Raw genomic sequence first — 23740 nt, 5'->3', positions numbered from 1 at the left:
ATACTTCAAGAAAAAAGAAGAACTAGGCCTATCTGTTGAGCAAGGTTGTGTTCTTTGGGGTACAAGAGTGGTGGTGCCTACAAAATTGAGAACAGCAGTGCTTAAAGAGATCCACAATCCTGGCATTGTGAAAATGAAAACCATTGCTAGAAAGTATGTGTGGTGGCCGAATGTGGACGTGGACGTTGAAAGGTCTTGTAAGCAGTGTGACAAGTGCCAGTTGGAACAGCGTATGCCAAGACTGGTTCCTTTGCACCCAATTGGAATTTCCAGGAGAGGTTTGGAAAAGAATTCACATTGACTTTGCTGGTCCGTTCATGGGTCACGTTCATGATTGTTGTAGATGTGTTCTCTAAATGGTCAGAGGTTTTCAAGATGGGAAAAATAACATCCTCAAAAGCCATTTCAAAGCTCAAGGCTGATTTATACTTCTGCGTCGGACCTACACCGGAGCCTCTACGCTATAGACTACGCGTTGGTTTTCATTTATACTTCTGCGTCGTTGTCCGCGTCTTTAACGACTTCCTAAAGCCAAACATCACCATGAGGGTGAGGAGGAGGCAGTATCAGCAGAAGGAGGAGCATGACAGTCGGGCTGCCGAGAGACAGTTTGATGTGGATGATCCTGTGTATCTACGCAATACTGCAGGGGATAAACCCAAATGGATCCCAGGAGTAGTTACACAACAGACAGGTCCAGTGTCATACCGAGTGCAAGGAGAGTTGACTGATCAAGTGTACAGACGTCATGGAGACCAGTTACGACCTAGATATCCTAAGGTTGTTTCAGATCTGGAGAAGGAAGGAGTAACTTTGTTAACTGAGCAAGAGAGTGACGTTGCTGAGCAAGTTACTGAGACGCCTGTATCACTACCTTTAGTGAGGAATGAACCAGAGTTACCTGACCTAGAGACAGTGACTTTGAGACGCTCCGAGCGTATGATTAAGAAACCATTACGTTACAGAGACTAACTTGTTTGGGTTAAAAAAGTGTTAAAGTAATTGTAAGAGTTGACATGTTACTAGTGAAATCACTTTTCTGTGTAACGCAGAAAAAAATTTCATTCCTGCTTTGAACGTACTAGCAACATACCTCTCAGTGAGGCCATTGGTAGCTGGATGCCTGGGTGCACCTGTAGTATGAAGAATACCATTTCTTTTCATGAACAGTTGAAACTCGTCTGACATGAAGGTCGTTCCGTTTGGTTATTAAAGTACACAGCAAAGACTGTAATGATTACGCCGATTTTACCGTATCAATCCGAACACCGAGGATAAAACATTGGAAGAATGATGTAACATAAACATTTGTAAAACAAATCTTGCTCCATGCTTATTCTTTCCTCAAAGTAGTAAGAACGACAGACAATATGCATTAATAGACACAGTTTTAGGTAATAGTGGCCCACAGCTGCTTAACAGAAGTATTTCAGTAAGTCAGTAATAACGTGAGTGAGTTAGCCGGTTAGCAGGAAACTTGCACAATATAAAACACAAAACTACGTATTTTGAACACCCAGTAGAAAATATATGCATCAATAATCATTCATACAGGTTGTGATTCTGAGGAGCTGGTACAAATAAACTGGCACTGACCCATCGAAGAGTAAGCATTTTGTTAATCCTGCGTTGAACTAGTCAGTTAATGAAGTGTTGTTGGCTGGTCAAGTTGTTTGCGGGTGTACAACATAGTTCTAGTGTAGAACCATCACGATGTGGGATTCGAATTAAGATTCTAATCGAACATGGCGTGATCGCAACTGGCTTTTAAAGGGAATGGTAAATTACACTCTGATTGTTTTTTTGCACGTTACGCCCAAAACACACCCATTACTCATTAAGAGAATAGGGACAAACGATTCGTTAAGGTGGTTCAGAATCAATTATTTCTTGTGGGAGACAATAACTTTATTAATTGTGCACTTTCTGTAATGAGACTTTACAACTTTGCAGAACGTTTACATTCACAAACAGATATATTATACAGTCCATGAAAGGGAATATTCGAAAAACCATAAGGGCCACTTTAATGTCCAAATCAGTCATGTCATGTAATGTGACTGTCCTAAAATGTAGGCTACTGCGAGACATGCTTTATTTTAAAAAGAGTTATTAAAAGCGCATTAAACTGCGAAAGAGACTGATCTCCATGTGCTTTATGTGTGCACACTGCGAGACAAAGCGGAACACGGACAAGCAAAGTGGGGGGTTTCAGGCGCGCCACTAAACGGTCATATATACAAAATTGTCAAAATGTCCATCTTGGCGAGTATTTACAAGACAGTCAGTTATGTCTTAAGTGAGTGGTCTCTATGCACGGCGGTATTTCCGGTGAAGGTCTAAGGATGCTGGATTACTTCCGCCGATCGTAGAGTCCAATGCTGTACCGAGAATTTATATTGGTTTTTATACTCTAGTCCAGGGGTAGGGAACGTCGGTCCTGGAGAGCCACTGCCCTGCAGAGTTTAGCTCCAACCCTGAAAAAAAATCATTGATTGTTGCCTTAATGATCCTAAAGACATTGATTAGCTGGTTCAGGTGTGTTTGATTAGGGTTGGAACTAAAATCTGCAGGACAGTGGCTCTCCAGGACCAACGTTCCCCACCCCTGCTCTAGTCTATTGCTATACTAAAGAAACGTTAGTCACAAAAACAGACAAAACAGACACCCCTCATTTTGTTTATGCTTCTTTGTTTATTATATTAAATAAACATAAGTATATATAAAATTACACCTAAACGTATTAAAGTTTCGTTTTAAAGACGAGAGGACAGTACATTTTGAAGACTCTGCCATAATCCCGTTTTCCTCGGTTTTCCTCCGCTTTAAATCTCCCCAACCGGAAACTGAAGAGCAGCCTTGCGTTAAATGCGGAACTTATGCGTGCATATAGCCTATTCAGTTGGGAAAGAAATTAGATACGTGTCATTAGATCCATGCATTCAGTCTTAGTATTTTAAAGTTTAAACTCAGGATTTAATGACTATTTTGACAACTGATTGTTTACTGCAATACGGTGTTTTAAACTGTGCAAAAAGATTAGTCTATAGGTGTCACGATTTGCTCTTGTCTTGGTCACGTTTCGTGTCATTGTCATGTTTCTGTCTTGTCATGTGATTCCCTGTTTGTCATGTGATCCTGCCGTGTGTCTTGTCATTGGTTAATCGTCTGTTCATTGTTCACAGGTGTCCCTTGTCTTGTCAGTAGTCAGTGTATTTAAGCCCTCATGTTTGCCATATGTCTTGGTCAAGCTAGATGTGGAACAAGCACAAGCTTTAAGAACATACAGTGGAGCATTTAAGACCTCTCCAGTAGCTGCCATGCAAGTGGAAATGGGGGAACAGCCACTAAGGATAAGAAGAACAAAAATTATGATAACATACTGGGTTAATCTTCAGGGACACTGTAGCTCTCATCCCGCTAAAGCCATACTAGAAGAATGTTGGGAACACAATAAAAGTAGTTGCTTTAGTTTTGGATGGGTAGGCAATGCAAAAGCAGAAAGCCTTGGCCTAAGTATAAAATATATCCCAGCAGTCCCATATCCAGATCTTCCTCCGTGGTTTTTTATAAATCCATTAGTTGACCTACATATACAGCAAATAATCAAAAAGAAATCTAAGCAAACATACATGGGAAGAATAGCAGAAAATTATATAGAACAGCAATATAGAAATAACTGCATGATCTTTACTGATGGCTCTAAAGATCCAGAGACTGGAAGGACAGGAGCTGCAATATACATCCCAGCATACAATAGGCATTAAAAAGAGAACCACAGATCATCTGTCAGTATACAGTTGAGCTAATGGCCATATTGATGGCATTGCAGTGGATAGAAGGAAACAAGGAAGGCAAGGTGGTCATTGCATCAGATAGCTGGGCAGCGCTCAGTAGTATTAAATCTGTTAAATCCTGTAGGTTCGATCTGGTATTTAGTATTCATAACTATATATATATATATATATATATTATATCATAAGGGTTGGACTGTCTGCTTCGTTTGGGTTCCTGCCCATGTAGGGGTAGAAGGTAATGAAGATGCTGATATGCTGGCAAAACAAGCACTCAAATCAAAGTCGGTTGATATACAGGTTCTGCTAAGTAAATCTGAAGCTAAAAAGGTCATTAAAGAGAAAATGCAAAAAATATGGCAAGAATACTGGGAACTAAATGACACTGGAAGACATCTTTATAATATACAGAAACATGTTGGTCTGGGAAGAAAACTGGGTGGGAGCCGGAAGACAGAGACAGTCGTTACGCGCTTAAGAATAGGACACACAGGTCTTAACTATTCACTTTATAAAATAGGTAAACACCCAACTGGACAATGTATAAAATGTAATAGTATAGAGACCATTCAACATGCAGACTGATCTCATGAAATGGCGTATGTATGACACGCCAATTCGTATTTTCATTTTTAGCGTGCTATCAACACGCATAATCGCTTTTCAGCGTGTTTATCAACGCCTTTGACTAAACGTTATATTACTGTATTATGCACAGATGTAGATATAGATTTTGGTTCGTTTCGCTCGGACATTTAACGGCGTACACATACACGCGGAATCACTCGGACATTTAATGGCGTAGACATACACGCAAAAGATTTCGGCGTGGACATACACGCGGATAGCTCAAAATGCGTATAGATAACACGCCACTTGAATTGAAAGTGGCGTGTATGTTTACGCAAAGTCATGATGTCATGTTGCAGAATGTGCTGTTTGAGGTTATGTGGAAGCAAGGAGGAAACTAGCAGCAGCTGTAAAGAAAGTTAAGCTTAGGTTCACTGTTGAGAATCTACTTGGGTATAAAGCATGGGGAATATCAAAACACCTCATTAAATATCTGAAAAATATGGGGTTAATGGAAAGAATATAATTTTAAAAAATGCTCTTTTTTTTTTTTTTTGAGGTGGGTTTTATGTTAGTTTGCACAAAATCTGTTCAACACTCCAGTCCGGTAGGTGGCGGTAATGCTCCTAAATGCTGGTTGCCAACCGCCAATCAAATCAAAGAAGAAGAAGAAGATGTGTCTTGGTCGCGTTTTGTTTTTCCTGTAACCACTGTTGGTAAGTCATGTTCATGTTTTTGAGTTCATGCCACGTCATGCTTATGTTTTGATCTTGTTATATTTATAAATAAACTGCACATGGGTTCTCATCTACAATTACCTCCAGTGGATTCCTTTTACAATAGGCTTGTTCCAGTCTGGTTATTCTCGACAGTACATCTCAAAGTACTTTTCTATCCCTTCAAATTGTTAAACACTTTCAACAACATTTCAATGATTCAATACTTCCAAAGGAACAACTTGTGTTGGACAGTACACATTAACACAAATGTTGTGCTAATTGTAATTGCTGCAAAGAAAAAAATCTGGCAAATGTGTCTTTCAAAGCACATTGAGTAACGTACTCGGTTACTAACGTAACCTCGGTTCTCTCTAGAGAGGGAACGAGTACTGCGTAATATCTTATGCTATGGGGAAAACCTCTTTTCCACGAGATATTGAAGCCAAAAATTATCCTTAATTTTGAATTAATGTAAAACGCTGTGCAGCAGCATGCAGACAGGCAGGACGCGATATTTTTTTTCACAGGATGGTAGGGGAAGACTCTTGAATATTCATTAGGGAACTCATCCCTGATTGGTCTGATGACCTACCCCTAACCCCGCCCCTAAACCTACCCGTCACTGGGGGTCTGATGACTTACCCCTAACCCCGCCCCTAAACCTACCCGTCACTGGGGTTAAGACCAATCAGGGATGAGTTCCCTAATGAATATTCATGAGTCTTCCCCTACCATCCTGTGAAAAAAAATATCGCAGGCAGGACGGCTCGCGCGCCTATTGGCTGCCCTGCTGCAACAGCAGCAGCCTATCGAGAGAGGCGCTGCGTGACACCATATCCAATGGGGGCATTTCGCGCCCATTTCGTCACGTCCCGCCAAAAAGGGCGTGGTCTCGCCCTATAAATATAGCTCGATAAGGCTGGTACACTGGTTTTCATCGCCGAAGCGAACCAGAGCTGTGTATGCACGGCAAGATCCCTCTCCAGAGAGAACCGAGGTTACGTTAGTAACCGAGTACGTTCTCTTACGAGAGTATCTCTCGTACTGTGTAATATCTTACGCTATGGGGAACACAATGCAAGACGCCGTGCGTACTGGGATCCGACACCAAAGTCCCAAGGGCAGTAGCCCGGGGCTCATGTAGTGCATAATCACCATAGACTCACAGAGAGTCGGAGAAGAAAGGAGACTCGCATCCTCCTCCTCATCATGAACCGAGAGAGCGCACAGGGAAATAACCTGGGCCCTGAACGGTGTGTTGAGGGATTTGGGCACGAACCCGTGCCTTGGTTTGAGTATGACTTTTGAGTCATTAGGCCCAAACTCCATACATGACGCGCTTACTGAAAACGCTTGTAAGTCCCCTATGCGCTTCACTGAAGCGAGAGCCAAAAGAAACACCGTTTTGAAAGACAGATGCTTCATGTCTGACAAATGGATTGGCTCGAACGGGGCACCTTTCATGGCTTCCAAAACCGTAGAAAGTAGGGGTGTGCCAAAAAATCGATTCACAGAAGAATCTAGATTCTCATTTGCAACGATTCAGAATCGATCTGAAATGTCCAAGAATCGATTTAATAAATAAATAAAATCAGCTGGCTGTTCGCCTCCATTTTTGTAACTATAGCCTATACGGGACGTCCGGACGTCATGCACGCAGCCGGTTTTTGAACGTGAGCGGCAAATCAAAGGAAGCAAATATGGATGCTTCTATGAAGCTTCTGATGCTTCTAAATATGATGCTTCTACATTCATTCTGCCGTGGCCGGCCGCCACACCTAAAATAATCCCGCCACGGCTGCAGCTTCTCAGTGAGGTCCGATATTAATGTGTATACCATTGTGTTATTGTTAAGCTAAAGGCATAAAAAACATTGTAAAGCACCATAAAGTGTTCGCACTATATTCCAAGACTTCTAAAGTCATTCAATAGCATAATGTGAGGTAAAAATGAATATTTAAGTCGTTAGTTAAAGTTAATAGAAACTCATCTCTCCTCAGTCATTCTCCATTCAGCATTCACACAGCGCGTCGCGTTATAGCGTTTTCTAAATCATAATCCTTTCTCCCGGGTGTCTGTTAGATTACAGCACTGGAGAGCGCTATGAATTGTTCTTCATGCGCACTGTTACTGAAATTTAAAACTGTTAAAAGAAAATGCTCAATAAACTGTTGCATATATATAATACATTAAGCATAGATAGACAGATATAATCTCTTCGCTTTGTGCTTTGAACTTTTCAATCCGGAGCGCTGCGCGCTGTGACTTCACGTTGCTTCAAGTGCATCATTCTGCGCACGGGATGCGCATAATCGCTTTGCCGCTCTTATTCGAGCCTTTCATGTTATAATGTTATAATGCTTAGGGGAGGTTTAAACACCTGGGGTAAGGGGGCGTGGCCAATGGGAATATCACTCATGGGCCACGCCCCCTCCCCCTGGCGAAATGGGCCTGCCACCACAGCTGGAAAAAATCCTAGAGGAAACACTGGTCTCCGTTTGTCATTCTGTATAGCAAAGCAGATGAGAGTAGATCATGATCAGAAACCCGATTAGAAATCATTATGGATAAAATCGAATCGTTTTAAATCGAAAATCTTTTTGAATCGAAAATTGATTTTGAATCGAATCGTGGCCTCAAGAATCGGAATCGAATTGAATCGTGAGATGGTAAAAGATTCCCACCCCTAGTAGAAAGGTCCCACACCGGGACTGAAGGAGGTCTGGGAGGGTTCAGCCTCCGAGCTCCCATAAGGAATCGCACGACTAGGTCGTCTTTCCCCAGTGACTGGCCAGACACAGGTTTTGTAAACGTTGCTATGGCCGCCACGTACACTTTGAGCGTGGATGAGGTCCTGCCCTTATCCAGCAGCTCTTGAAGGAAGGAGAGTACTTCCGTGACCCCGCAGTCTACGGGTGAAAAGCCCTGAGCTTGACACCAGGCAGAGAACACGGACCACTTCGAGGAGTAGAGCCGTCTAGTAGACGGGGCTCTCGCCTACGTGATCTTGTTTAACACTCCCTCCAGGAGGTTAGCGGGTACCCGTTGATGGCCCATGCATGTAGGGACCATAGTTGCGGGCGAGGATGCCAAATCGAGCCCTTGGCCTGAGAGAGGAGGTCTTTCCTCAACGGTATTGGCCACGGGGCAGTGCTGATCAGCCGCATCAGGACTGGGAACCAAGTCTGGTTTGTCCAGAGCGGAGCCACAAGCAGCACTGGGCATCCGTTTTCCCTGATTCGTTCCAGCACTTGAGGCAGGAGCGAGACGGGGGAAAAAGCATAGAGGGGACAGTGGGGCCAGACGTGGGCCAGCGCGTCCTTGCTCTTGGAGAAATATTTCGGACAGTGAGCGTTTTCGTGGGACGCGAACAGGTCCACCTGCGCTCTGCCGAACGTTTTCCACAGCAGTTGGATCGTCTTGCGGGGGCAGCGACCATTCCCCTGCTGGGACATTGTTTCTGGACAGTCTGTCTGGTCCCACATTCAGTTGACCAGGCACATGCGCTGCTCTCAGAGAGAGCAGGTTGTGCTGAGCCCAGACCAGAAGGCGTTCCGTCAACCTGTAAAGGTTTCGGGACCTGACGCCGCCCTGGCGATTTATGTGTGCCACCACTGACATGTTGTCTGACCGGACCAGGACGTGGTGACCTTTTATCTGGGGACAGAAGCACCGTAGCGCTTTGTCGACTGCTATCATTTCCAAGCAGTTTATGTGAAGGAGCCTTTCCCGTTCTGACCACAGGCCAGCGAATGGTCTGCCCTTGAGCAGCGCTCCCCATCCCGAGGTGGAGGCGTCCGTAGACACCACCTGCACACTCGAGGCGGTCCCCAGACTCACAACTGACTGACACCAGTCGGTTACTTTCCAAGGTTTCAGAGCTGAAAACGCACTTTAGATCGACCCTGAGGCGAAACAGACCAGCGGTCCATGCCCAGGGCGGAACTCGCGCTTTCAGCCACATCTGCAGTGGGCGCATGTGAAGCAGGCCCAGCTGGAGCACAGAGGCTGCTGAGGCCATCAGGCCCAGCATTTTCTGAAACCTTTTGAGTGGGACTATAGAGCCGTGGCGGAAGGATTTCGCGACGCGCTGAATGTCTAGTCCGCGCTCCGATGACAGGCGTGCTGTCATGGATCGCGAGTCCAGCACTGTACCCAGAAAGAAATTTTCTGACTGGGGGACAGTGAGCTCTTCGCCCGATTGACTGTGAGGCCCAGATTCTCGAGGTGCTCGAGTAATGTGGCCCTGTGTTCTATGAGCTCTGAGTGAGATCGAGCTAGAATCAGCCAATTGTCCAAGTAGTTCAAAACTCGCATGCCCCAGAGTCTCAGGGGTGCGAGAACCGCGTCCATGCACTTCGTGAATGTACGGGGTGCTAGGGACAGGCCGATCGGCAGGACTGTGTATTGATATGCCTGGCCCTCAAAGGCGTGATCTCAAGAATCACCTGTGATGGGACGCTATTTGTATCTGGAAATAGGCGTCTTTCAGATCTATTGACATAAACCAGTCCTCTTGGCAAACTTGCGCGAGGATTTTCCTGGTGATTCCACGGCAACCCAGAAAAATCATGTAATCATTGTATTTTCTGGTTTCTGTTAGGAAAATGCTGGTGTTTCAGTCTCGCCACGGCCAGACTTCCACCGAAACTTTTCGCTCGTTCAGTTCCAGAAAATGCGACTGTTCCAGTGTATTTTGCAGTAAACAAGCTGGTACCACGGCCCGCTTGCCTGCACATAAAGGCCGTTTCCACGGCGACCAAGAAAAATTATGTAATCATTGTATTTCTGGTTTTCCGGCCACAGCCGATGGTGTTATAAGTGTAATAAAATGCTCACAGCCCAGTGTTCATTTCTACACACAAACACAGCAAGCAGATAAGAGAGCGTGATCACAGTTTTGTGTGTGTCGGCGTTTGTATGCAGGTGTGCGTTTTATACAACAGGCTCATTGCTGCAATAATGACATTTTCAGCCGCTCAAACTAGGAGCTGAGAAATGTTTGAGAAATAAGGATTTGTCCGGCCTCGGCGGGATTAAAACACACTCTTTTCTCATTTTGCCGGTGGCGCACGCCCATGGGGGGCGGGGTAGATTTCTTATAACGTAAAGAAAGCTAGCCACGGTTTTAGGGCTCGCGGTCTTGATGCTGGCCCGTTTCCCTGACGACTCGCGGACAGAAGGGGGAGGTCCACAGAGCTCGCCCAGTCCTTACTGTCCGACGCCAGGATAGAGCAGCAGGTCTCCTCTACAGATGCAGCTATCTCGTCGTCATTAATGGCGGAAGCGGCGGCGGCGCGCGGCGGCCGTTATCCGTCAGTGAGCGACTCGAGTGAAGCTGGTGAAGCTGGCAGGCGAACCGGCGAGCTTTCACGGGCTGGAGAAGGCTCGGGGACCCGCTGAGTACGGCGCTTTTTTACAGCGCCACTGCAGCGGGTGGAAGTGCAGTCTCACTGAAGGATGCCAGGCAAGTCCTCAGAGTCACCGTAGGCAATCGCTCGCAGTGAGGGCAGCCGCCGTCGGCGAGCGCGAGAGCTGCATGATCCTCACAGGCAGGAAACGCATCACATGGCGGTCCCCGTCGCTGAGTGTGGCTCGGCACGAGCCACAGGAGGATGGCATCTTTAAAAAGACGCGGCTCTTTTAGATGATAGACGTGTGAGTCGCGGGGTGAGCACACACATACACACAGAGCAGAGTAAAGGATATATAGTACGCCGGAAAGCGCAGCAGGTACGGCAGTTGAAGGCGGCGAGGCCAGCGACTCCAGAAGCTCGTCCCGCTGAAAGGCTTGTGTCGACGGCGTGGCTTCTCACTCCGGATCCAGCGATGCGAGAGGCTTCGCTGAAGAGATGAAACCAGTGTACCAGCCTTATCGAGCTATATTTATAGGGCGAGACCACGCCCTTTCTGGCGGGACGTGACGAAATGGGCGCGAAATGCCCCCATTGTATATGGTGTCACGCAGCGCCTCTCTCGATAGGCTGCTGCTGTTGCACAGCGTTTTACATTAATTCAAAATTAAGGATAATTTTTGTCTTCAATATCTCGTGGAAAATAGGTTTTCCCCATAGCGTAAGATATTACGCAGTACGAGAGATACTCTCGTAAGAGAACTATATAGCCTTATTTACCTCCAGTGTTCAAGACAAGTTCAATACCGAAGCTCACTCTAGGTGAAAAGGACAAAAAAGGGGTTAAAAGCAAAGCTGATATTTTGTCTATTTAAAATTATGTAGAAGTGGAATTGATGGAAGATTTAAAAGTCTGTCTGAACAAATGCTTTTGTGCGATGCTTTATTAAAAATGTCTATATATATATATATATATATATATATATATATATATATATATATATATATATGTATGTATGTGTATGTATTTTTATTCTCAAAGAGCTGCACAATTCTGGATAAATTGAAAAGTGTTTTTTGTTTAAAATAGGAATTACAATGCACAGTTCTGAATAAACAATTAAACAAAATAACATGTAATTTACTAAAGGTTCTGACAAAATGTCAGTTGCTACAGTCTAAACATATTTAAGTTATTTTAAATTAGTTTGGACGAACGATTGAATTACTTCGCTTGTTTCATTACTAAATGAATCAGAATTTTTTTTAATGAATCTCTTGAATGAATCAATGGTACATTTTCAACGGTGTCGCCACCTACTCGTGTAACGAAATTGATACAATCTTTATTTGAAGCGTCAAGTTTCTTTCAAAATGCAATTTACTCTATTTTGATCGCTAGACAACGGTTTCCAAACTAAACGTTGTTAACAGTACTTCTGTGATAATTTGAATGACTGTAACACAGAAACAATGATACTGTGCGGTTGAAATTGCCTACTGTTTGTGAAGCGGTTTCATACATAACTGCTCTCTCTGGCTCAGCGGCAACGCCATGCAGTACAGATCTGAATGTTTGCTGTGATCTTACTTGTCAAAAGCCTAATGGACATAGATGAATAATTGGCATTTAAGAATGAGATCGCGTGGGTGTTTGAATCGAGATCAGCTCTACTGCAGACATTATGTAGGACGTGCAAATATTGTCACACTAGTAACCATCTATATGGAGGAAACATTTTATTGAACAAACCACAGGAAACCCTTTCTCACATGTTCATCCTATAGGTCTGAAATCCCAGCAGACATGATCCACGAGTCACACAGAGAAAACGGTACAGGAGCAGTATTATAGCACACGTGCCTCATGCTGCTCTCACATAAATTGTAAATCAATTCTCCATTTTGTAGCCTAGAAGTGATTGTCCCTTTGGGAACATTCAGCACATGCTGTTTTTCGAGTCTGGATTATATATATATATATATATATAAGATTACAAAAGACTTGTTTATGCTGTGTATGAAAAAATAATGCCCGTTATAGACAACTTGTTTCCAAAATTAAATAGGCCTATAGCCAACTTGTATTTTTTTTCCCACTGTAAAAGCCAAAACCAATTATTAAGATATATATAAAAAACACTTTCAATTCTAGCCCAACTGAGGCAGGAAAATGTCTGTTCAATTTCAGTTAACCCTTACAAACAACATATGTCTCTCTATGTGAATGATATTTTACTGTGTTGGATCTTCAAGCTTCATTTCCCCAGATACTGGAGGTATTTGTAAAGTTCAGTATGCTCTCTGGGTAAAAATAAATTGGGATAAATCCTCTTTGCTTCCATAGTATGGCTGAAAAGGTTAGACTGAATATCTCCATAAACTTCAATTAGTTACTTGGGCATTGTTGTTCATTCATGCCTCCATGTTATACCTGATGACAACTATCTACAAATTCAAACCAGGGTGGAACAAGATCTTCAAAAAATGGACCTCGATGCCACTATCATTACATGCCATAATAGCGAGTGTTGAAATAAATGTTTTGCCACGAATCAATTTTCTTAGTTCCATTCCCTTAACTGCCCCTAAAAGGTTTTGGCACAAATTCAATCCTACGATTCGTAAATTAGTCTGGAATGGTAAGCAACCCAGATTGAAATTTGAAACACTGCAGCGTGCAAAACATAATGGGGGATTAACGATTCCAATTTTTTAATTATCATATGGGGCCTTATAAAATGCATTAAGGTTTGGCTCAACCCGCTTATATGGTTCATTGGGGAGATAGAGGAGAGCTTAGCAGGCAAACACAGGTTACAACATATAATGTTCTCTGGGCTAAACAACAAACAATGAATGCAAGCTTTTGGTCCAATCATGGCCAACATGATAGTCAATTTTAAACAAATGGAAAAATGTATTATGATTCCTGTGGCTTTGTTTTTCGGTTAACTTTTCTATTATGTACCCCATTATAAAGAGACCACGGGCTTAAAGGGATACTCCACCCAAAAATGAAAATTCTGTCATCATTTACTCACCCTCAAGTTGTTGCAAACCTGTATGAGTTTCTTTCTTCTGCTGAACACAAAGGAAGATATTTTGAAGAACGATTGGAACCAAACAATTGTTTGGCACCATTGACTTCCATAGTAGAAAAAAAATACTATGAAAGTCAATGGTGCCAAAGTTCCAATCGTTCTTCGAAATATCTTCCTTTGTGTTCAGCAGAAGAAAGAAACTCATACAGGGTTGCAACAACTTGAGGGTGAGTAAATGATGACAGAATTTTCCTTTTTGGGTGGAGTATCCCTTTTAAGTTGGGAGGGAGGGTAGGTGCATAGGAATGTTGAATTGATATGTTTTCATGCTCTCATTCTAGCTTGTTTATTGTCAAAAAATGAAAAAAAATATCATCATAAGGAATAAAAAACACTTTCAATTCAATGCAAATGTATTTGTATAGTTTAATTAACAGTGAATATTGTTCCAAAGCAACATATAGTGCCATACAACCAATAGGCCTACAGACAAACTAATTATGAACATGCTATATGTACTATGCAAAGAAAGATAAATTACCTACTATATGCAGATCAGGGTTATTATAGTTAACAATAACTAAAACCATTAAAAAAAAAACATTTTTGTTACTTAAAATAAAATAAATGTTAAGTGAAATAAAATAAAATATAATAAATAAAAAATATATGGTTATTTTACTTATTTATTTTACCAGCTATTGCCAAGGTAACATTTCTCATTTTCATTTAGTTTAAAGGTGCACTACAGTGTAACTTTTTCTCGAAATGGCATACTTTCATATCATTGTTCATGTCATTGTTCAGGTGAAGTCCGTTTATGTCTATTCAAATCTGTTCAGTAACTCATCATCATTTATGAAATGAGTTCAATTCGACTATAAACCATTGTTGTTTAATAGTACGATCATTCGAACCCTTTGTAAATTAACGAGAGCCTTAGACCAGGCTATTTAGACCATTACATTCAATATAAAAGAATCTTTTTCATTTTTGCATTCTCATCCCAAGAGACAAATCTGTCCCAAAATTAAACAATAGCAATGGTTTATGATCTATGCAGCAAGTCAAGTGTATTTGTAGTAGTTCATGGCCATGAGTTTTTAGGAGCACAGATAGCATTGGCTTGGGTTGAGTCAGTCAAATATTCTCAATTGACAAATAAAACAATATTTTAGCATATCGTATAAATTGCTGACAAAATGTAGCCTATTTACCTAATAGCATAATCTACCATAAATCTTAAAAGAGAATTATTTGTGATGTTGTGGGAAACCCAGCTATAATTTTTACCTATATACAGGCTATTCTACACAGTAAAGAGGCAAGTGTTCCTGTAATGAGCTATTGTTACCTGAACCCTTAAAATTAGTGAACCTAATGTAGTCTATTTAATTCTGTAACGCTTTGATCCACAGAGGAAAAAGATGATTATAAAAGAACATAAGAAACAGTGTGCAAGTGCACAGACAATAACCGACAATGAACCGAGGGACCAATTGAACTCAAGTAGTGGTACAAACAAGGTTAATAATGAGACACAGCTAAACTAAGAGGACTAATCATATCAGTAACCATGACAACTCATGTAGTGGGAAACTAGACAAAGGAAACACGTGACTGAATGGAAACAAACATGATGGGCTGATTATATTTTTTAACTTGATTCAAACCAGTTAATTAAAGTTACCACATCAAGCACATTTTTGTCAAAAAATTTTTTTAGTTTACTTTTTTTGTTGTTGAACAAAATCAAATCTAATCAACTGATTTGAAAAACATTTAAAGTCCCTGTAAAGGCAATTTCAAAAAAAAATTCTAAACACATTATAAATGTTAGAAATGTATTGCTAAAACATATTACAAAGACTGTGAACTGTGAAGTACTGAATTGTGGAGTTAGACCGTTAAACAGTTTTTCACCATTGATATTTTACGGATTTTCTGGGCGGGGCTAAAACAGGGCTCGATGACGCACTGGAGCCCTTGAGCTCCTGGACACGCCCCTACTTGATGACGCTCTGAGGCCACTGAGGCTGGCCGCATTATAGAGCACATTCACATCAGTTTGCCGCTCAATCGCGAGTTACTGTCAGTACTATTATTAGTAACACAGCCTACAGATTGCTAGCTACTAGCTATGCCTTCGTCACGGAAATGCGTACTACCTGGATGCGATCACCGGATCAGTACAAAACAGATCGGTGTCCTTGTTTAAATTTCCGAAAAACGATTACATCAAGAAGAAGTGGATTAATTTTGTGAAGAGCCACCTTGATGGAGAGCTGAGGATCACCGCCAAAACCCGCCTCTGTAAGTGATCATTTTACACTGGATAGTTTTATAAACTTTCGTCGGAGATAACTGTCTGGGATTCACTGATAATCCGCTGTTACTGGTGAATGGGGCCGAACCGACTCCCGCCTCAGCCTTCATCCTCCCGTCGCGCCGTTCGGCAGTGCGTGCATCCATTCCGGCTGTAGAGTTGAGTGAGGCGAGTCGACGACGGCAGCTTTCCCGCGAGTGGGCGTGGTTTCAGCGCAGCCAGTGGACACGCCCCCAGCGTTTGAGAGCAAGATTACTGCTCATTTTTTCAAGATTTTGATAGCTTATTTTATGTACTTGCTGGCTTTTTTTATCATTCAAATTTGGCTGGGTGACTAATAACACATTTTTCTGTGGTGTGACAAACTCAAAACACATACTTAATTTTGACTTTACAGGGACTTTAATTTCACAGAATCAACTTGACTTTTACACCAATAAACAATTTTTATGGGTTAGATCAAGACAGTCGAAAGGACATTTTGACTCGGGTTTTCACATAAAAAACAATGGTTAGCACATTTATTTGTAACCTGGACAGCTGTGCTGAATTAATGTCCAATGTTTGTCATTTGACAACACTAGCATACTACTCTGAAACTGTAGCATATATTTGTTGCATATTGATATTGTATACTATTTCATACACTATTCTTCAAAAAATTGTTGGCAGTATGCAGTACTGGGCAGTAGTAAGTGCGCCATTTTGAACACAGCCTATGATAAGCCTATTATAAGCATTTATATTTTAGACGTGCGGATGGTTTTCATGGGAAATTGTGTACTCGCCCATGCGTGTCTCGTCATATCTGTAAATAGAGAAAATTTGTGCTGGCTACTTTGATGCGTGTATGGTGTGGGAGTGGCATAGGTTAGTTGCAGCTTGACATTAACTTTTTTACTCATCAGCCACTGGGGTTAGTGGTTTCCCAAAGTGCCACTTAGCATGTTCACTGGCCACAATTTTGACAATCGATACCATGGGGAAAAACTGCCATGTAGGTATTTTTAATATTATTTCATAATTTGGCAGCAGGTATATTAAGAATTGGAAGTGTTTCAGATATTTCAGTATCTTTTTTTTCTTTTGACAAAAATGTATTCATAAATTTCAACCAGCCAAGGTGGACAGTAGGAGTGACTGCGTTACACGCCACTGCTGAAATCCTCCCTCATTTGGCAGGTTGGCAGGTGTTAATGTCAAGCCCTGGTTAGTTGTCACAACGAGCGAGAAAGGTTGACATGCAGCATGCTAAATCATATTGTTCTCTTAACAGAGTTCATTGCAAAGCATTATCTATTGTGAAGGGTCATATTCACAGTCATGCAGCGTAGAAGCACAACCAAAACAATGTTCTTCCACAAAATGGGGCCGAAAGTTACAGTGTACCAAATGATGTTCTAAATTTAAATTAAAAATAATAATAAACCATATAAAAAAATAAAATATAGACCAAAAAACACATTAAAAATGACAGAAATACAACAAAATTATTAAAACTTTGACTAAAATTAAAAAGAAAAACAAAATTAAAATATGAATATAGTATATACACTCACCGGCCACTTTATTAGGTACACCTGTCCAACTGCTCGTTAACACTTAATTTCTAAGCAGCCAATCACATGGCGGCAACTCAGTGCATTTAGGCATGTAGACATGGTCAAGACAATCTCCTGCAGTTCAAACCGAGCATCAGTATGGGGAAGAAAGTTGATTTGAGTGACTTTGAACGTGGCATGATTGTTGGTGCCAGAAGGGCTGGTCTGAGTATTTCAGAAACTGCTAATCTACTGGGATTTTCACGCACAACCATCTCTAGGGTTTACAGAGAATGGTCCGAAAAAGAAAAAACATCCAGTGAGCGGCAGTTCTGTGGGCGGAAATGCCTTGTTGATGCCAGAGGTCAGAGGAGAATGGCCAGACTGGTTCGAGCTGATAGAAGGGCAACAGTGACTGAAATAACCACTCGTTACAACCGAGGTATGCAGCAAAGCATTTGTGAAGCCACAACACGCACAACCTTGAGGCGGATGGGCTACAACAGCAGAAGACTCCACCGGGTACCACTCATCTCCACTACAGATAGGAAAAAGAGGCTACAATTTGCAAGAGCTCACCAAAATTGAACAGTTGAAGACTGGAAAAATGTTGCCTGGTCTGATGAGTCTCGATTTCTGTTGAGACATTCAGATGTTAGAGTAAGAATTTGGCGTAAACAGAATGAGAACATGGAACCATCATGCCTTGTTACCACTGTGCAGGCTGGTGGTGGTGGTGTAATGGTGTGGGGGATGTTTTCCTGGCACACTTTAGGCCCCTTAGTGCCAATTGGGCATCGTTTAAATGCCACGGCCTACCTGAGCATTGTTTCTGACCATGTCCATCCCTTTATGGCCACCATGTACCCATCCTCTGATGGCTACTTCCACCATGTCACAAAGCTCTAATCATTTCAAATTGGTTTCTTGAACATGACAATGAGTTCACTGTACTAAAATGGCCTCCACAGTCACCAGATCTCAACCCAATAGAGCATCTTTGGGATGTGGTGGAACGGGAGATTCGCATCATGGATGTGCAGCCGACAAATCTGCGGCAACTGTGTGATGCCATCATGTCAATATGGACCAAACTCCCTGAGGAATGCTTCCAGCACCTTGTTGAATCTATGCCACGAAGAATTGAGGCAGTTCTGAAGGCAAAAGGGGGTCCAACCCGTTACTAGCATGGGGTACCTAATAAAGTGGCCGGTGAGTGTATAGTATCTGAGGGATACTAAAATAACACAAATGAGGATTTTATATTTTTTATTAAATATTATATATTTATTTTCTCTCAAATTTTCCGCAGACATACACAAACCCTGTCCTGAGAAATATAAAGTGCTTATCATACACCGACTCAAGCTCAAAAACCAAGTCGTTTCATGTTGCACTGATGATTTTGATAAGAGAGGCTTATATCAAAGTGCAATTTTTTGATAGTCTCCCTTTAGGCTCTCACATCACAATGTTGTGACCATCTCTTCCCTCTGTGGAAGTAATTTCATGCCATGTGCTTCCTTAAATTCAATGCTCAAGGATCACAGAACCGTTTCCATGAAAGTACAAAATACAGAAGTGGGGGAGTCAATAAACAGTGCTCTCTTCCACTCTCGTTACCCAAAATTGGCCTTGAGCAAGGCACCAAACCCCAAATCACTCCCCGGGCGCCGCAACAAAAATGACTGCCCACTGCCCCGGGTGTGTTCACGGTTTGTGTTAAATATTCACTGTTGTGTGTGTGCACTTGGATGAAATGCAGAGCACAAATTCCAAGTATGGGACACCATACTTGGCTACACATCACTTTCACTATATAATAATGTTGTGCTTGGTGACATCAAAAATGTCCATTACAAAATATGAACATATAAATAAAATTATTAAATTCACTTGAAAATATTTAACTACATTACTAAAAAGTCATTTTAAGGGTCGTGTCAGATGGAAACACACTTTTTTTTACTTTTTACACTGTGACATCTCTGTGTAGCTATACAAATCAAAAATAAGCCTGCTGCTGATGACAAATGCAAGGTTTACATATGTGATGCGATCTGGGAAAACCCATCACATGGTGAAATTACCTATTATGGTTTCAAGCCCTTTCCACATATGTTTTTATTTCTTTCATCGTTTGTCGGTAACAAAAGTTATGGTTATCTGAAGTCGGCTGATCGCTATGATTTTCAGGAACGGAATTTTGAGGAAAAACTGGTTAACTGTCACGACGATTGGTGCTGTTTTTTATGGCCTTTTTTTCATATCACATATTTTAGTAATCATCATAGATTAGATATCATTCGAAAGCTTACGAACTCAAAATTCATCATGTGAATACCGTTTTGAAATTGGACGATTGAGAGGCGAGCAAGATCTTTTAAGCGAGCAGCTACTTCAGACTCAGTTGTTCTCTTGTGCTCCGCTCCACATCTCACGATAATGTTGGATTTAAAAAAAAAAAATTTAAAACTCACCCGTAACATTGTGTTTTAATTGTGCATGTACTTTTTAAATAACCATAACTTGCTAAATTTTCTACCGATTTTCAAACGGTTTGGTTTGTTATAAACGTCAGAGATGTAGTTATGACACTGCATACTTATGAATAATACGTGTATAAATAAATAATCATCCAGAATTATAGCCACGTTAACAACGTTTGTAAGAAACCAAACCGTTTGTAATATGGCAAGCCGTTTTAACTTTTATTCATTTCCAGGATATGAATTGTTGATATCAACAATTACATTTTTGATATCAACAATTACATTTTTTGATATCAACAATTACATTATTGATATCAACAATTCAATTGTTGATATCAACAATTGAATTCTTGATATCAACAATTCAATTCTTGATATCAACAATTGAATTATTGATATCAAAAATGTAATTCTTGATATCAACAAATGTATTTTCACTAGTGAAATGTCACCAATGTTACATGTATGTCCTGTGTTCCCCCCGTTCTTTGTGTATTTGGTTCAGTCCTGTTTCCAGTTTCCCGCTCCTCGTTAGTGTTTAGTTTATTCACCTGTGTCTAGTTCATTTGCCCCAGCTGTGCCTTGTTTCCCTAATCTGTTCTCTGTGTATGTAAACCCTGTGTTCTCCCTCACTCCTGGTTGGTTCTCGTTTGTGTATGGTACGTTTGTATTTGGTGTGGTTATGTTTCCTGGATTCCTGTTTTGAGTTATATTAGTAAATATTATTGAATTTGATCTGCTGACTGCTGCCTCTCCTTCAACCTGCACCACACCCGTAACAGAAGAACCGACCAAGACAAGATGGATTTGGCTGGCCATGACCTGACGGATTACCTCTTCAGGATCCTGATGGAGAGAGGTCTCCGCATCGCCATCACCCCAGTGATAGCTCCAGCCATCTTCGCTACGCCATCCATCCTCACCCAGGATCCAGCAAAGCCCGCTGATCCTTTGCCGCTGGTTCCGTCCAGCACAAAGCCCCCTTCACCGCTGGTTCCGTCCAGCCCAGCCAAGCCCGCACCGCTGGTTCCGTCCAGCCCAGCCAAGCCTGCACCGCTGGTTCCGTCCAGCCCAGCCAAGCCCGCATCGCTGGTTCCGTCCAGCCCAGCCAAGCCCGCACCGCTGGTTCCGTCCAGCCCAGCCGAGCCTTCACAGCTGGTTCCCTGCAGCCCTGCCGAGCCTGAGCTTCCCTGCAGCCCTGCCGAGCCTGAGCTTCCCTGCAGCCCTGCCGAGCCTGAGCTTCCCTGCAGCCCTGCCGAGCCTGAGCTTACCTGCACGCCTGCCGAGCCAGAGTTTCGCGTCACGCCTGCCGGGCCGGAGCTTCGCGTCACGCCGGCCGAGCCAGAGCCTTCTCCGCTGGTCCCGTCCAGCCCTTCAGAGCCTTCTCCGCTGGTCCCGTCCAGCCCTTCAGAGCCTTCTCCGCTGGTCCCGTCCAGCCCTTCAGAGCCTTCTCCGCTGGTTCCGTCCAGCCCAGAGACCCCTTCGCCGCTGGTTCCGTCCAGCCCAGAGACCCCTTCGCCGCTGGTTCCGTCCAGCCCAGAGACCCCTTCGCCGCTGGTTACGTCCAGCACTAAGCCCTCTCCACCGCTGGTCCTGCCTAGCTCAAAGCCTTCTCCACTGGTCCTGTCCAGCAATGAGCCCGTCGCCTGCCCGCCAGAGCCTGAGCCCGTCGCCTGCCCGCCAGAGCCTGAGCCCGTCGCCTGCCCGCCAGAGCCTGAGCCCGTCGCCTGCCCGCCAGAGCCTGAGCTTCAAGCCAGCCCTACAGAGCCTTCTCTACTGGTCCCATCCAGCCCTCCCAAGCCTGACCTGATCCACTTCCCGTCTGGCCACCCAGAGCCTGTCCCAGAGCCTGTGATTCCCCCCAAGAAAGTTTTGGGGGGGGGATATAAGCCACCCGAGGGACAGTCTCCACCCTGGCCACCTGAAGTGGCCTCTCCACCCTGGCCACCTGAAGTGGCCTCTCCACCCTGGCCACCTGAAGTGGCCTCTCCACCCTGGCCACTTGAAGTGGCCTCTCCACCCTGGCCACCCGAGGGAAAGTCTCCACCCTGGCCACCCGAGGGAAAGTCTCCGCCCTGGCCTCCTGCACGTCCTGCTCCGCCCTGGCCTCCTGCATGTCCTGCTCCGCCCTGGAGGCTTCCTGCTCCGGGTAGGCCACTCCCTCGTCAGCCTCCAGGGCGCCCACCCCCCCACCCTTATTGATGTTACTCGGCGCGAGGACGCGCCTTGCAGGAGGGGGAGCTAATGTTACATGTATGTCCTGTGTTCCCCCCGTTCTTTGTGTATTTGGTTCAGTCCTGTTTCCAGTTTCCCGCTCCTCGTTAGTGTTTAGTTTATTCACCTGTGTCTAGTTCATTTGCCCCAGCTGTGCCTTGTTTCCCTAATCTGTTCTCTGTGTATGTAAACCCTGTGTTCTCCCTCACTCCTGGTTGGTTCTCGTTTGTGTATGGTACGTTTGTATTTGGTGTGGTTATGTTTCCTGGATTCCTGTTTTGAGTTATATTAGTAAATATTATTGAATTTGATCTGCTGACTGCTGCCTCTCCTTCAACCTGCACCACACCCGTAACAACCATAGACTGCCATTCAAAATCAATTGTTGATATCAAGAATTGATTTCTTACTAGTAGAAATATAATTTTTGATATCAATAATTACATTGTTACTAGTAAAAATGCGAATTCCTGATATCAATAATTAAATTATCACTAGTCTAAATGTCTATTCTTGATATCAACAACTGAATTGCTACTAGTAAAAATGTTCATTTTTGATATCTGAAAATGTATTTCTGATATCAATATTATTTCAGATATCTAAAATGGCTTTCTTACTAGTAACAATCACATTCATGATATCAGAAATTAACATTGTCACTAGTGAAAATTGAATTATTGATATCAAAAATGAACATTGTTACTAGTAGCAATTCAATTGTTGATATCAAGAATAGACATTTCAACTAGTGACAATTTAATTCTTGATATCAAAAATAAAGGTTTTTACTAGTAAGAATTGTATTTCTGATATGTGAAATTGGAATTTCAACTAGTAAGAAATCAATTCTTGATATCAAGAATTGATTTTGAATGGCAGCCTATGGTGACATTTCACTAGTGAAAATACAATTACAGATATCAAGAATTATAGTTTTTACTAGTTGCAATTCAATTGTTGATATCAAGAATTATCATTTTAACTAGTGAAAATGTAAATGTTGATGTCAAGAATTAGCATTGTTACTAGTGAAAATGTAATTCCTGATATCAAAAATTGCCATTGTTACTAGTAGAAATATTATTCCTGATATCAATAATTATAATTTTAACTAGTGAAAATGTAATTGTTGATATCAAGTATTCATATCCTGGAAATAAATAAAAGTTAAAACGGCTTGCCATATTTGTAATTCCGTCAAGATTTCAAAGAGATAAGAGTATTTGTGTTCGTGCTGATCACTCATCTTACATCAGGTACCACAGAGCCCGCCAGAAAGCTTGCCTGTGACAAGATGGCCGCCGGTGATGACGATAGAGACTCCGCCATAAAACATCTAGCCTTTATTATGGCTTATGAGTATATGCTTACAACACCCAACACTGCTTTATTTGCTTTTTTTTTCCACTATTATTCTATCTATTATTATTTTTTATTTTCACAACGTTAAATTCAGGGGTACCAATTGCAATAACATAGCAAGAAATTTTAAAACAGACTAATTTTAACTATTTAACTATTTTATTTATTATAAAATAAAAAATAAATTAAATAAGTGAATTATTAACATTAATAATATAAATGTAAATAATAGCTATATTAAAATGTAGCCTTCAAATATTTTTAAATTTTGAGCGGATGGGAATTCTGGTTTGTCGCTACACCAGAGAATGTCTATAGGAC

The sequence above is a fragment of the Rhinichthys klamathensis genome, unplaced genomic scaffold, assembly GCF_029890125.1.
Source record: "Rhinichthys klamathensis goyatoka isolate OS25496 unplaced genomic scaffold, OSU_Roscu_1.1 h1tg000109l_1, whole genome shotgun sequence".
NCBI classification, from domain to species: Eukaryota; Metazoa; Chordata; class Actinopteri; order Cypriniformes; family Leuciscidae; genus Rhinichthys; species Rhinichthys klamathensis.
This window is presented reverse-complemented; position numbering follows the sequence as displayed.